The following is a 16,265-nucleotide window of genomic DNA, read 5'->3' on the forward strand; positions in this document are numbered from 1 at the left end:
AGGATCATATGTCAGTGAGATCATGTGTCAGCGAGATGACAACGGTCTCTTAAAAAAAAATCTGTGTTTTGCACGGCAATAAATTAGCATGCCTGCCAGCTATTCTATAGATGTGTGTGTCCCTCTTTGGGAACTTCAGCCAAAATCCCAAACTCTGGCAAAGAGTTCCTGGGCTTCCCAAAAACGCAGCCCAGGCACGACAGGGGCTGCAATCACAGCGGCCAGGGCTGAATGGAGCTGTGTGCTTGGGAGGTCTCTCGATCCGCGACTGGGGCAGGCTGAAAACAAAAGGAGTTTTCAGCGGGTGTGGAGTAACGGTGACACCACAAGCGCTCGATTTACACTTGACCATGATCCATGTTACCGGGTCACCCTTCTTAACACAACGGTCACGCTTTTCCCAGAACCAAGGCTTTATGACAGGCGGATTATATCTATTAATATTTTTAATTTGTGAGTTTTCACTGCTTGTTAAGGGCACCAGCAGCGCTACAAGCTGACAACCCTATGCCCAAAACACAGACAGAAATAAGTGCTTCTCAGAAATGAACCCAAAATAATTGGCTCTGCAAACCTGCCTCAAGACTGACACTTCTAGGAGAGCCAGAGAGGGAATCCGAGCTATTAGCCTTTGGGTGCCCATGGAGAAGAGAAGTTTGGGACTGGTATTTGTGCCCTGTGTGGAATAAGATCACCAAATCATTTCATGTCAAATCTCAGGATTTTCTCAGATAACTTTCAGTGTCTCTAAAACACCTCTGTGTCATTTTTAAAAACTCCTGTTCTAACATCTTCAGGTGGAAAATAGCTTGCCAAAACAGAACTGCTAATTAGGCATCCTAGCAGAGATCACAAAAATATTTGTTTTCCACTGAAAAACTCAGCTTTGCTTATAGATGAAACGAAACAAAAACCAAAAAAGAGAACAGCACAAAAATATCATTCTTGCTGCTGAGACATTTCTGCAGAGAAAACATTCTGCATTTGCAACACCAGTAATCACTGCCAGCCAGGACTAAAAATTAATGAGGAACCTAGGGGTGGAAAAAAAATCCCCAAGCAAAACTGTTTTTGGATACTAATCTCCACAATGATCCAAGCACTCCTCAGAACGGGCTTCACTGCGACACAAACAGCCACACAATTTGGGAGTCTTTTTTATCTGCAGGTCACTTGGCGTGTTCTGAGTTGTTTTGATATCGCTCGTTTTATTACCTTGATTTTCCTCAGGGTATCTCTCCAAAGAAGTGCAAGCACTGTTCCCATACTTTGCCGCAGAATCACTGTGCAAGGAACACACGTTGTGGACAGTTTCCAAAAACTTTGGAAAATAATTCAAGATGCACGGCCAAGGATTTCATTCAATGTTTGCAAGAAGCCAGCCACTGCATACATTCAACGAAAAAATAGGCCTCAAGCTCTGTTGCCGCGTCAGGAGGTATTTTAGGACCTAAGACAGGGCACAGGTAACAAGCCATGCTCACCTCCTGCAAACCTCACATTACAGCAGCCCTCGGTGCGCGCTTATTCCCCATTGCTACATTCCCCAGTCTGCAGCAAGCGCCAAGCAGAGAAACCGCCCATCAGGATGAGCTACAAACCAGATACCAGGGTGAGGAACGGACCCATGTGCCACTGCAATACAGCTGTTTCTGGGAGTCCCTGTTGGTGAGGTAAAGCCTATGTATGGGGCAAGGCAACTGAAGGTCTGTTTGCACGTTGCAGTACAAACAAATGGCTGCTTGGTAGGAACAGACTTCATGTTCTTTCCAACAACGCCGAACACACAGTTGTTTGGCCAAATTACGTTCATGGAGAACAACAAAGTCCATGTTACATTATTAATTCCAAAGATATTTAAGATATTAGCACAGCAAAAGAGTCAGTTGTTCAGTATTGCGCTGTTGGCATCCCCGTCTGCAAGGGATAAATGAAAATCTGTTTTCGATCCATGTGGCCAAGCAAGTACAAAGAAAGCAATAAACGTGCCAAGGCTTCCTGAGACGTAAGATGCAAAATCTGGCTAGTTGGTATTTATCGCACAAGTAAAATTTTTACATACATACATAACAAATACTTAACTATAATTATTAATGTGGATCTCCATCTAGTTAAGATTCTCCATATTGTTTTAAAAGGAAGCTTTTGCATTTGGCCTCCAGTTTGTATTTCTGCAGGTTAATGAGTTTACAGCTGCCTCCAAAGGCATCCCATCCCTTCCTCGCCAAGTCCTCCCTGCAGTATATTCCCCACACACCCGACGGTTTGACTTTGAATAGCTCGAGCAATAACATACAAAGCAGCAGCAGTGCAGAGCAGCAAGAAGCAGAAGCAGCTTAAACAACTGCAGGGGACGGGGGGATGTTAGAGCCAGCGAGCGCGGCTAACTGCTTGGCCCCCAGCCCGTTCCTCCTCCTGCAAAAGTGCCGTAAAACTCCAGGTGACAACGAGCGGTCAGATCTGCTTTGCTCGCCCCTGCACCGCTCACGCAAACGATGTCCTCCAGCATTACCAAGGGGAAGGGGTCGCCTCCTGGCAGACAGCTTCATGAAGCACCGCAGTTTTCATCCACGGTCTGCTGCCCAAGCGCTGTCTGGAAAGCCCCGAAGAACCATGCTTTGCTGCACCATGTTTCAGATGAAGTCTAAATGTACATTAAAGTATTGAATTTTATTCCAGGAACAGGCAGCTTTAAACTACAAGATGCAACAACAGCCTTAACTTTGTTGCCTAAGCCATTCCTCCAGAAGAATGCACGTTGGAGATGATCTACCAACATTCGGTGGATAAACTGTTGGTTCCTTAACTATTTCCCCTTTTATTTTCCTACTATAAACACACTAAGCAAGAATCAAGTTTGCAGCTTTTTCTACTTTTTTTTTTTAATTAGCAGGTAAATTATTCAAAGGTGAAGACATATCTTCAGGTAGCTACACTGAGTAGGAACACATTTCTAAACACTCCAGTCTGAGCTATGGTAACTGGCATTACATATTTTTGTTTTAATTTAAAATTATGCTGCACGCAGCATCCAGCAGAGGCCAGCCCTCAGCTGTTATCACCTGATGTGGCTCTCTTGGGGAAGTCAAGGAACCACGCTGACTCAAGTCTTTGAAGTGGTCCTATGGTAAAAGAACCGTGGTAATTGGGACAGTATCCTTCCATATAATTTCATTCCTCTCTCAGACGCGTTTGGTCATTTAGGAGACAAATGGAGACACACCATCTTTGTATTTTTTTTCAAACAGGGACAGTAACATCGCTGATCCAAAATTCGCTCAAGCTGTTCAAGAAGGCTGAACTGTGTTCTTTGAAAGACAGTGCTAATTACTATAATCCCCTGCAGTGTTACTGATGTGGCAAAATCTCAAGAGACTGGGACTAGAGCCCCAGTGACAATAGGCTTGGGGACAAAGTCTCTTTATATTGATAAACCGGGTGTGCTCAGTCCCAGCAGCTGTAACTAATGTTTATCTCCTTTGTCTTCATTTTCCTTACATTCAGAAAGTATGAATACCAGTAGAACATCCATCAAATAGATTGCTAACCAAATTGTGTAAGAGAGAGTCATGCTCCAAAAGCTATAAAATACACTGGAGGTTGAGCTTTGCTTTAACAAAACTGGAAGACTGGCATCTCGTCGCTTGACCTGGGCGCATCAGCGATTGGTACCGCAGTCCTGGAACGGAGACAAAACTCCCAGAAGCAGCACTGAGGCTGCGTTCAGAAATTATCTGCGTCAGCTATCACCTGCCTATATACAAGGCCTTCCTAGAATATTAGCACCATCTTCTCTCCTGCAGCAACTAAGCCCTAATATTTTGTATTACCTCCCCAAGACCCAGTTCTAAATTTCCACCCAGCCCCAGGAAAGAAACCAGCTGCATTTAACAGCTTGCAGCCTTCCGAAAGAAAGCAACGCTTACTGTACATCCAGGTCTCTCCATCTCGGTCCTGGGGAAAGGTGCCACACAGGCACCCTAAAGACTGAAGCTTGCTGTTGAACAGCCCATGGAGCAGGGGCAGCGTAATTCAGACAGCGGGCTGCTCGCCCTCATCCCATCAAAACGCCCCCACCCTGACAAGCAGGGAACTAAACACGGACTGTGCTAAGCAGGCAGGGACTGGATGGGAGCGTTCACAGCCAGTTTCAAGTGACACAAATGCCAGAACGTAAAGGAAAGGTTTGTGCACCCAACTTCAGAAAGCGGCAGAGGGTGAGTTCCTGATGGGTCAGCCAAAATTCTCACGCACAGACAAGGACTTAAAACAAAACAGATTAGTTGTGAGGATGTGTATATTGTAAGGATTTTGAGCACAGCTCTGTTGACCTACCTCTGAACCACGATTTGCCCTTTTACATCTCAAGCACACGCTGACTGTCACACTTGTGCAAGGCCCACAGATTCACGGTGTCCCTCGGCCTCTCAGGCATCTGTAAAGCTGGCTGCGTGACACCCGCGTGGCTCAGCGCAACGGCAACCAGCGAGCGCCTTCCTGCTGACCAGATCCCTGTACAAACTGGGTAACCTTCAGAGCATCGCCCAGAGGACTTCAGTAACGGTGGAGTACACAAAGAGAGCGATGATCGGAAGGAATAGCCAATATCAATCTGTTAAGAACTAATTAAGTCAAACAAATCAATCCTGGCGGGTTGTTTTATATTACTAAGGCCTCTCAGATGGACCCTCATAAGCAAACTAAAGTGGAATAAAGAGAGAAAATTGCAAAACCAAGGCTGTTTGCTAGCAGTCTAGAGAAAAGTGTTCTTTACAATGCTTCTCCAACAGGCGAATGCTGGAGACAGGATGCTGGACTGAAGGGACCTTCACCTGCAGAAGTCCTGAACCTTCAGAGGTAAGGTCTGAGCTTCTGGCATATGAAAAATAGAGGGTTATACTATTCACCCAAATCACCTGAAAGGTAATAAACCTGTATTAGCTACAGAAAGGCCTGTTATCTAGTAACATCAAAGTTCAAAAGTCCAGTCAAATACAGAACAGAAAAAATCAACGTGCTTCTTTAGCGGGTTAGCCTGTTCAGCAATACTAAACAACCTGATAGTTAAAAGTATTTCAAAAGGAAAGTTGTTGTTTTTTTTTTAAAAAAAAAAAACAGTTCTTGTTCCCAGGAGCTAGTGCCCAAGCTGCATATATAAAACAGAGTATATTAAAAAAAAAAATGGGATAGGATCAATAAATTCACCAGAGATGCCACAGTTACACACCTTGAGGACTGGAAGCCTTCTGCAGCCTGCCAAGGACCTTTTCTTCTTGACAAACATCCTACAACAGAGGATTTTGCTGGGCTAAACCAAAAACCTGAGTCAGTAGAGCTATTCCTAAGAGCTTCCCTATATATGCATATATCTTAGCTACTTCTCTATTGCTGGCTTAGTTTCAAGACTCAGAACCAGGCAAAATTAGGAAATAAAAAAGTTTCTTTAAAACAAGCACACAACAGCAATAACTCTACCAATCTCGGTGGAGTTTTTCTGTCTCTATGCCAGTGTGGATGATACAGAAATACAGCTCTACATTGACACTCTACCCCCAAGACACAGATCTCATCTATTCTTCTGCTCAAATTGGCAGCGTTTATGCAATAATCTATTAATTTTAATTTATATTTCCAACGCAAATACAGAACACACACATCTTCTAACCCCGTTTATCTCTTCAAGAGCATTACCTAGTTTTACGTGAAAAGCCTTCCCCTGAAAATATTCAGAGCCGAAAATATTCAGAGGAATACAAATTCTAAGCGTGCTGTAGATATGCTAATTCCAGTGCGTCTCTCGGTTATGACGATTTGCCTTTGATTTGGAAACTTGTTTTAATAAAATTAACATACAACACAGAAATTATCACAGCTATGACAAAAGCTGAAGTTAAAGTTAATATTTCTGGTTCTTTTTCCCCTTTATTTCCAGCCAGACCATTAGAAGTTCTGTATTTATTGCATGGATTGCAAAACGAGGGCTGGCACCTTTCACATACCAACTACCATTTTCTGTTAGGCGAGTTTGGGCACCATTTGGTACCAAAAGTGGCTTTTGCCTTGCAGTGTGCAAACTGATGATCGCTTCATTCATATTCCGGTTACTTTGTCACGCCCTCTGTGCCTCTGCTGCTGGGGTTCACCAGTTTGCAGTGGGTTACTGTTCCAAAAGCCTAGTGACATAGTGGGGTTCCCAGTCTGAAATAAAGAGGTTTAAATCATTCTCGAGTCAAATGACACAAAATTGGTTGTTTCTTGCCAGCACAGAATTCTGTTCACATTACCAAAATACCTAACATCACAGTGAGCCACGTAGCTTTTATTATAAATGTTCACGCAAGAATCGCAGCAAAGAGGTATGCTCCTTGGCAAGCCGAAATGCCTCCGCCAGCTGCCCCGGGGCGAGGGGCAGCAGCCGGCTGACCCAGCACTTCCCGCAGGGATGCAGCAGCGAAACAGCTGCAGCAGGAGCTGTAGGAGCAGGATTTAAAGGCTTGGTGGCCCAGCATGGGCAAGAGAACTGCTTTTTGATGTGCTGCCAATGCATTCGTTGAAAGGAATAAGACCAAACCAACACCAAACCACAAGGCCTCCCCACGCATGCCTCTGCCCTGGCACGGTGGATTTCCTCCTGGCCAGGGCTCGCAGCAGCTGTCTCAACCAAAGGTGAGCATCTTCATCTCTGACCGAGCTCCATAAAACCTGTGCGAATGGCAGTTCGTCACAAGTAATTAAATTCATTTGCAAGCTATTTGCTTGCCAGGCTGCAAGTTCACTGTAGGCTTGATGCACCACAGAGTTATCCGCAGCACACACCCAGTCATAGGGAAACAGCTTCTTTCAAGGGCTAATTGTCATCTCCAGAACAACCCAAACTATTTGATTTTCCATAAATATTTTGCTCAAATATTTACTGCTCAGAAGCAGCATGGTGGGTCGCTGCTGTGAATTGTTATCTTCCAACTCTCGCTGGCAGTGGCTGTGCAGTAACCTACCTGCGTTATTTTCTCTTTTAAAACAAATATTTGAGAAAAAATAAGCCCGCATTTTCACAACACCATGCAGTATGTTGTGAGCAGCATTAAACTGCACGGAGCAGCACAGCCAGGACTGTGGGCCGACATCCACAGGACCTCCTGTGGGCAAGGTGGGGTGCCCCCTGGCCCTGTTGCCGTCCCCGTATCAACAGACGGGAACGCTGTGCATTTTACATGCCATATACTGGTGAAAGGTGTCAGACGCACAATCCAGTAACAAGAAGCTTACACAAGTACCTGTTCTTGCAATCTCCTCTCTGCTGCCCTTCGTGACAGATTTCTTTCGCCCCTTTGAAAATTGGGGCTCTGTAGACTCAATGACCAGGGTCTACACAACATCTACAGGAGTCCGCAGCAATCCCAGAGACAACAGAATCCTAAGAGCTGCACAGGCAGAACCACGCAAAGTCGTTTAAGAACTGAACATCCTCCTCTGCTTTGGACTAGCAATTCAATTTAGACCATCGTCAGCCTGTTTACCTTTCTTGTCCATAATTATAAATCCTTCATGCTCAGATACGAATTTCCATGAGATAACAGCTTTTGCAATCACTGCTCTTCTCCGAAGCGTTTCCACCTCTCTCATACCAGCCCTGCTTAATGACGGCTCTCTATTCATCTTAACTACCTCCTCGAAAGGCAAGTTGATATTGGTTTCCCTTGGAGTTGCACCTTTTCACGTGCTGTTTTCCACATTGCCAAGAAAGACGGGTCTGTATTTTAAAGCTCACCAATGCCCTTTCCGACCACGTAGCAGCAATTCGCTACTGTTTTTCCCTTCTGCACTGAACACCCTTATTTGTCATACATAGGAAGAAGACATTTGCACAACAGCTCTCAGCAGAGCTGCTTGGTTATTTTTTTATTTTAATATTTTTTTACTAATCTCTGCAAAAAAAAAAAATTTAAACTGTTGCCTTTTGGATGCTGTTACTCTACCTTTCTTATATTCCTCAAGCTTCTCTAGTTAAGCCCTCCCAAAGCCCGTTACCAACTTAGGTTTGTGAGGACACCAGATTTGGAAATACATTTGGGGAAGGAGACAATTCTGCTGCATGGCAATGGTCTAAAATTCCATGAACCCAATTTGTTGCTTTACAAAAATGTCTAGTCTGGATTTCAAATATGCATTAATATGCTAATACCTAGGTATTTTAGACCTGATCCGTTACTCTTTTTATTTAGGCAAGATTCTTACTGAGTTTGGTGACAGCCTTTCTTGACAAAGGCAAGTCATCCCATGGGCTGTATAAATTTTTGGTGTCTACTGCTGAGATTTATTTACCAATTCCTAGGAAGAGCAGTTGTTATAGTCTAACACTGAATATTTATCACCCTAAACTTTATCCTTTTTTCACAAGCAATAAAACAAGCATTAGGAGAGAAATAATACATTTTCCATTCTACAGCAGTCCACATCAGGAGTTGTCACAAGTTAGCAAACAAAATATCCTGCAATGTCCAGGGAACGCTAAATGAGACCGTGTGTAATGTCATCGTATGTCACTGCTCCCCCTGCATAAGCACCTCGGGTCTTCATCAGAGAGCTACCGATGGCTGTACCCCTTCACACTCTTTGGAGAGGGCTTTTTCACCCTAAATCTATGAGCCAGGGGTTTAAGAAATGACTTGGTGACATGATATCCTTTAAACATGGTGTGATTAGCAGGTTACGCTTTACTTACTATTTTCAACACTTCTAACAATCCATTTTTGAGCTGACATGCATACATAAATATGTATTGATTGAACTACCACGGAATGTTTAAATAAATGTAGCTGGATATAAACTTTTCTGAAAACTCTCTTAGATCTTTTAAATATGTCATTGTCTTTTTTTTTATATATTAAACATTTGCATTTCATATGTATTAGTGTTTCAAATTAATATACAAATACAACTAGAGAGTAAATGCTAAGCTGAAAAGTCATGCCTTTTCAGAACAATAACGTCTTGTCAGCTGCCATACAGAATTATGGAAAAACCAGTGACCCCGAGAGAGAATCGGTTACATTTGAAACCATCTACTCATTAAATACCAAAAGAAATACGGTATCATGCTGTTTTATAGCCTCTTTTTTAAAATACCAGTATGAATTAATTCAAAGCTATCTGCCCTGTTCAGCACAGCATCAGGTAAAACACGACTACTGCAATGATATTGCTCATTGTGGAGGAGATGAGCTGCAGATCTGCCCCAAACACGGCCACCTCTTCTCAACAGAAAGGGAAAGGTATTTTGAGAAACAGCAAGCAGTACTACTCTAAATACTGTGAGCTCAAACAACAACTTGAAATATAATATTGAATGTAAAAAACATGCACTTGGATTCATACAAACTGATACAATCCTCCTTTTCTCAAGAGATTTTCTGGAGCTGGCCTGGCCCCAGAAGGCACAGAGCAGCAGAGAAGGGAGCCAACGCCACAGCAGCCGTGAGGTACCTGGCGGGTACGTGGGCGTAGGACTCTACCTAAATAAACCTGGCTTTGTTTGCTTCTTCAGTTCACTGCAGTTTGCCCTTCCTGAATATCAAAATTCAAATGAAGAACTCAATAGCAAGACTAAGAGTCTCCATCATAAGGAAGGAAGGAAGGAAGGAAAGAGCAAGACATTATACAATAGCGGTGATTAAGACTTCATTTTTTGGGCCCACAAAGACTGGGTTTTGCAAATCTGTGACAGAAAAGAAGTACGCTGTTCAACTACATCCGAAGAGGCTTTTTGCGGAGATGCATGACTGAATGTTAGGGAGTGGTTGTGCATGAAAATGACTGGTGCAACAGGAACGTATTTCAAACACTACTAGCATATCTCAAAATAAGAAGTCCTTTGGAAAAAAAAAAAAAAACAGGCAACCCTGACACCCAGATTGGAAATAAAAAAATCTCTTGAAGTATTTCTTGCAGACCATTGAAGGAAAAGAAAAGAGCAACAACAGCAACAACTAAAGGTCAAGTATATCCTGTCAAGCAAAAATATCAGCACACGTAGAAAAGGAAAAAGACCTCAACTGCATTGGGTTATGACATGGATTAAGGCCTTTTATCTCAAGTGGTTGACCTAGCATAACGACATTTCCTTTTGATGCTATCCAGACCCAACAGACTTGAAAGAATTAGGTCTCCCGATACAAAAAACAAGCACTCTCTCACCTACTACAGCTGCTCATGGCCCCAGCAATAAAAAACACAGGTCTTCTAGTCAGGGAGATCTGTGCTCTGCTCTATTTGTTCCGGGTAGATCTCTGAGTTGGCATGCACACGGTATCTTTGGTCTTCAAGTCCAGCCTCCTGCTATTGCAGGCAACACACCGTCTAATCCTAGCCATAAGTTTATTTAAATCCATGCTAAATCAGCCAACTTACTTGCCTCTCTTTGCTCTGCTAGCAGATGGTGGCTTCAAAACCTAGTTACTCAAATGGTTACAAACAGTATAACTTCAGGCCTAAATTTATTAAACGGAAAAATTTATATCCATTTATAATCCATGCCAACGTTTTCATCTCTTATAAAACAAACTACTTTTTCCAAGTCTCCTCTGTGGCCTCTCCTGTCCTGTTTCAATTTGCAATCATCTTTGTAAAGCTTGGTTTTATCAAATTTTGCATATTATTATAGATGATATGTCACTGGTGTTTTGTACTGTAGCACTGACATTCACCATCTCTACTCAAAGGACTATACTTGATAATACCACAGGATTGCTTCCTTACCAGATTTGTGGCTCACTCATCTGTATCCTGCAGTCAACTGTCACGTTCAGGTCCCTGTTGCCTTTGACTTCCAAAGCATTAAGAACCAAGACCACAGGAGAAAATGTTATTAGGTCATAACTGCACGATCTGATATTTTATACGAGTACCTTTCATCCCTCTCCCGTAACATCTCTTGAGGATTATTATTCACTTCCTTCTGTGTTCCACCCTTCTCAATCCTGCAGATATCAGCAGGTTTTCTATTTCTACTGTCAAAATGAACTTATTTCAAAAAAAAAATCTAACTCTGAGGAAGTCATCAGTCTTCTGGTTCAGCTTTATCTGTTAGGCTCCCTTCAAATGCACCTCACTGGTATCTCTGTTTCAGCCACATCTGTATCACCAAGATAGCAACACTGACACAGACCTGGCAAAAATGTTAAGACTGAACATGAAGAGATAAATACAATGCTTTACCAGTATATACAGTCAAAGGGGCTGTAGGCAGAGATGGTTGGGAATTTTCCCATCAGGGAAGTTTCATCACATTCATTTCTGGTCAAACCATGGCAAATCTTGCTCGTTTCCTACCCATCTCCTGTGGCTGTTGTGCAGCCCAGATTCCTATGGTTCCTAGCTTCAGGGTACTCTCTTTGGGCTGAGTGCAGTCTTGGGAGTTTTGATTTCCAGACCAGGAGGTCAACTCACACAAGGCTCCTGCTCCACCTCAGTTACCAACTGCCAGAAGGAAACAAAAGCTTTGAGTTCCCAGCTCTAAAGTCTTCTGGAAATTCACTTAAAAAAAAGATATTTAAATATTTATTCCTTATAGTCTAAAACAAAATCAGAATTTTTTAATAGATATAATCGAAAAAGAACATAAATTCTGATTATTAGGTAGAAAGTTACAGATGGAAAGCTACTCATCAGCAATCCCTGTGATAGCACATCACCGAATAAGAAAGGTGGTCTCACCTGTGACAGTCTGCAACTTTACTCTGTCCCATTTACACTAACTCTTAGGGTGATAAAAGATATCTCTTTGAAATATTTGTAACTTGAGGCACTGCCCTAGCAGCTGTGAGAGCTCTGCAATTTGTCCTGCACAACAGGTTAAATCTGAAGCCCTGAAAAGGTGAGGGAAACCACACATACATTTTTCATGCTGTATTTGCTCATGTCCATGTAACCCAAGAACTCCTTCGTTCCCTGGTTGGAAGCTCCCTGCATTTTATAAATAGTTGATGTGCATGCCAATAGTGACGCGGATAATTAAGCCCTTATCCTGAAAGATGTTTGAAAACCAATCCACAGCTTAGTATTCTCAGTGGGAAAGCAAGTGCCCAGCATCGTATTAGATCAATCCCTGATGTTACAGACTGAGAGGAGTAAAACTTTAAGGAACAAAAGCCATCACGCTGTTCTGTCTCCTTGGCTCTTCCCCCCCTGTTAATAAAGCCATTGCAAAAAGGAAGAGCGCCCACATCTTGTTTTAAGAGGAAATTAACACTGCAGTGTTGCCAGAGACACGTCCATTACACAAACGGAGCGACTTAATATTGCTAATGGCTTTCATGCTGTTTCTGTACATAGCAAAATCACTAAAGAACAATCAGGCATAGCATCTAAACATTATGGCCGATTTTACACTTGAAATTAACGCTGAACACAGGTCTCGTTACAAGAGACTCTGGAGAGGAGGGGAAGGGGACCTCTCCTACTGGAACATGCACGGAAGGTGATGGGGAAGCTGCTGCTGGGCGGTGGAGCTGCTGCCCGCTCATCTTGGTGGCCTGGACCACCACTGCCTGCTGCTACGCGTGCTGCAAGGTGGCACTGCACCTGCACAGGGGAACAAGGACAACAGCTTGAATAAATCCACAATTAAATACTTCGCTGGCAGCCTGGCCAAGGCAGATGGAGATTTTAGGCATATTTCTTAAAGAACATCAAGAGAAGAGGTGAAGGCAGAGGGAGACTGAATCGTATTTTCAAAATGATGTCCAAAGAACAGAGAGCTGCTGATGAAAAACACGTTATTTTTAGAAGCAAAATGTGAATCCCTTCCAAGACTTTTCCTTTCTGGATTTCAAGTTATTTTCCTAAAAACCTTTCCCATATTTTTTTCTCCTGTGGCTCTCCATTTCATTTCACTGAAATCATGTTACGTCCCAGCAATCCAATTGTGAAACCTCTACAGTTAGCAAATTCCCAGAGGCTACAGAAACATTTCTTCATTCAGAACCACTAAAGAAATATTTCTTAATTCATGTGGACAGATACACTGAAGGCATTTAGCGACCTAAGAAAAACAATTCACTGAGCCCTGCATGGAGTGACAAGCTGCATGGATGGAGTGGACAAAGGTCTTTAGCGTTCGTTAGAACCTCGTTGCAGCCAGACCAAACATTTATGTCAATTAAAACAAGAGGCTAAATGAGATCAATGAGAAAAAAGTATGTTTCTTTCACTTCCATTCTGAAATGTTTTGTAATTTAAAATGATATTTTAAAATTTTGTTCAGCAAAATCTATGAGTAACAGGACAAATATTTAGTCATGAGATCCAACAAAAAGCAATACTTCTAGAAAAGAGATTTCAAAGAGGGAAGGGATCATACTTTAACATTTCCTGCTAAGGTGTTGAGAGAGACACTGAGTGTACGGTCTCTCTGCTACTCTGAAAGCAAGGTCTGTTGACCAAGCTTCAACATACAAGCAAACTTCACAAATGGCAGCATCCTCTCCAGGATAAAAGCTAGGAGTTTTTCATTCCTTACAACCACAGAGGGTATCCCTGCCCCACACAACCCCTGCTGTTATTTTGTAAGGGTTTTCCCACCTGGTGTTTTTTTGGCAATTCTGCATCCGAACCTTGGTGCTGGTGGGGCTGCAGAGCCTGTCCGCGCTGTGCCCAGCTGGGAGGGTGCCAGCAGTCGCAGTTCTGGACACCGATCACAGGAACACACGTCAGAGCTACAATAAAACCCAAGTCCCATCCCTAGCTAGCACAAGCACCAGAAGGCATCATCCACATCCCTTCCTGGGCATTACTCCTGTAAGGAGAGACACTCATTGTCTGTCTTAAATAAAATCTCTGTGATAAGTGAAGCTGTTTCATCAAGCGCTTCCCACCATGAACGTGCCCTTCCCGCACTACACTCATGCACCACGTTTTAGACCACCCTAAGGACTGCAATATCTGTGCTCCAAAAACTCCGATGAAGGGTTTCAGCAGTCACACTCTGACTGTGTGAAAAAAACTCCTCTACCCAGCAACACTACACCAGTTACGGGTCAGGGGCTTCGTCTGACCGAACGGGACAGCGTCAGGATTATCAGGTTCAGGCACAATAAACAGGCACCGCAGCTCATATTTTGGAAACAAAATCACTCAGCCTGATTTTCCAAACACACGTCCTTATTTCCAGCAACACTGGAAAGCTTGCAGGGAAACAAAACTGAAGGTTACAGAAGGGGGAGGTGATGCTAGTTTTAAAGACCTCTGAGTAAGACGATTTCACCTCTCCTTCTCTTCTGAAGTTCATTCCCTTGCACAACACCGGGCTGGGCACGCAGAGCACTGCAGACAGCATCACCTGCAACACACCTGGAAGTACATTCCTAGCAAACTAATAGCTCAGCTAATCAACGCCCTTGCTCATGTCTAAATCCAGCTTTCTTCTTACTGGAGGTCCAGCAACTCTCAGTGAAATTCTGCTAGCGCTGTATCTTTTAAGTCTAATTAAGTCTTAAAAAAAGGGACACAATATTTCAGTGCCACACATGATGGAGCACTGAGGCACGCTTCACTATGGATTAAAGCGGGGGAAATACAATCCTGGGTCTCAGCAATGACATAAAGCAAAACACAAAAGAATTGATGCAAAGATGTTAGAGTAGCTGTTTCATTTACTATTTTTAAAAATCAGAAAAATAAATAAACAAAATGAACTCCCCCCAAAAGAAATTGTTTTAATACCACCTGGCACAAATAATCCACCCATACATTGCACTGCTTCAAGGCTATACGTGATGAACTTATTCAATCCTGACAGCTGGGGTTCAGTTAGGTCACAGCTGAGCACTGCTTGTCTGTTTTAAGGCCAAATCGGTACAATTCAGTTAGATAGGTATCTGTATGCTTCTACAGGTATCAGTTTGCTGAATTTTATGGTAGAAGCTGGGAAATGGACTGATGGTGTTATGTGTTTCCCACAAACATCAGTATATGCTAATGGTTGTGATTGCTACTGCAATAAAGCCATCCAGATAATTCTACTAAGTAACAAGGAAAAATGTTCCGGAGAAGGATTAAAGACTTTGCCCCGGAATTTATCTAATCCAAACTCTAAGCATATTGAAAATTAGCCCTAATTCAGCTGTTAATGTAGCTAAATGCCATAAACATCAAGGGTAAACAAGGAAAGATTCAGCTTATTCCTGATGGGCTGACGCTCAAAGCCATTAAAAGGCAGCCTTTGAAAATTACTGAAGTCAATGGAAATCCCTCCATTAACATCAACAAGCCTTGACTCACACAGCAAAACATGACTTATGGTTTTTTTTCTGAACGCAGCTAAGAGAAGAGTCTGCTTTCCAGGACACATCTTAAGATACTACTGTTAAAATCACCCTGAAACAGTTCCTGAATAGTTTGTGTGACCTCCGAGAAAAGACTCAAGGCTCAGCACGCCCTTGGGTGAAAAGTCCAGGGCATGGAGAGCAAAGAGAACTGTAAAAAAATGCCCAGGGATGCTCCCTCACCTTCTGCTCCGACGCATGAGGGGTGTCAGAAAGCAGGAAGGTCACGCACTGTGAACACCCTGGCGAGATCCCACGCGACTCCGGTACTCACGCTGAGTTTTGTGAAAGGAAGCATTAAGGAGGAAGGCTTGCCAGGCGTTTCCGTAGGAAGGATGGAGTACATCGAATGATACGGTGTTGTAAATAAAACCTAACACACCTCACTTTCGCACTTAACTTTCAAACCCAGTTTCTTAACCTGGTTCACAGGAAGGGGCAGTGCCAGCTGATGCTGCTTCTCACGCCCGTGGCCTCAGCCTTCAAAAGAGACCAGAGAAAATAAACCATAGCCCCACCATTTTCAAAAGTCCCAGCCTAAATGGTGCTTACCCATGTGAATGATCCATCAGCTTTGGTCTCCTGCATGGACACCCAAAATAATGCTTCACCAACTCACTCAGACTCGACTGTTTTGCAACCGTATCTTCGTCACTTTGACTACAGCAATTAAAAAGGTGACTCGTTAATTATGTCTCTGCTTTCATTTAGTGACTATTCTGTTTTTTAATTAAACATATTTGGTTTCCATTCAGATGAAACCAAATTATGCAGATGAGGTTTCCAGTGATAGGAGTTTTTTTCATTCATTTACCAAAAAAAAAAGGAATATCATTCATGTAAGAGCTGTACAAACGTGAGCCAGCCTGCATTATTCCTGCTCAGAGGTGTGTAGCAATTGTTTCCTAACAATGATCTCCAGGAAAGGCGTGTTGAACATCACTG

General features: G+C 42.9%; 1 protein-coding gene across 13 annotated transcripts in view; it reads right to left on the reverse strand.

Annotated features, from left to right (window-relative positions):
• The window catches only part of ANK2 (ankyrin 2), a gene marked incomplete at its 5' end in the record, with an annotated part of 358,674 nt that overhangs the window by 215,704 nt on the left and 126,705 nt on the right, over positions 1–16,265 (reverse strand). The gene's annotated exons all lie outside the window — the stretch shown is intronic.

This window comes from Anser brachyrhynchus, assembly GCF_964034855.1.
Source record: "Anser brachyrhynchus genome assembly, chromosome: 4".
Lineage (NCBI taxonomy): Eukaryota > Metazoa > Chordata > Aves > Anseriformes > Anatidae > Anser > Anser brachyrhynchus.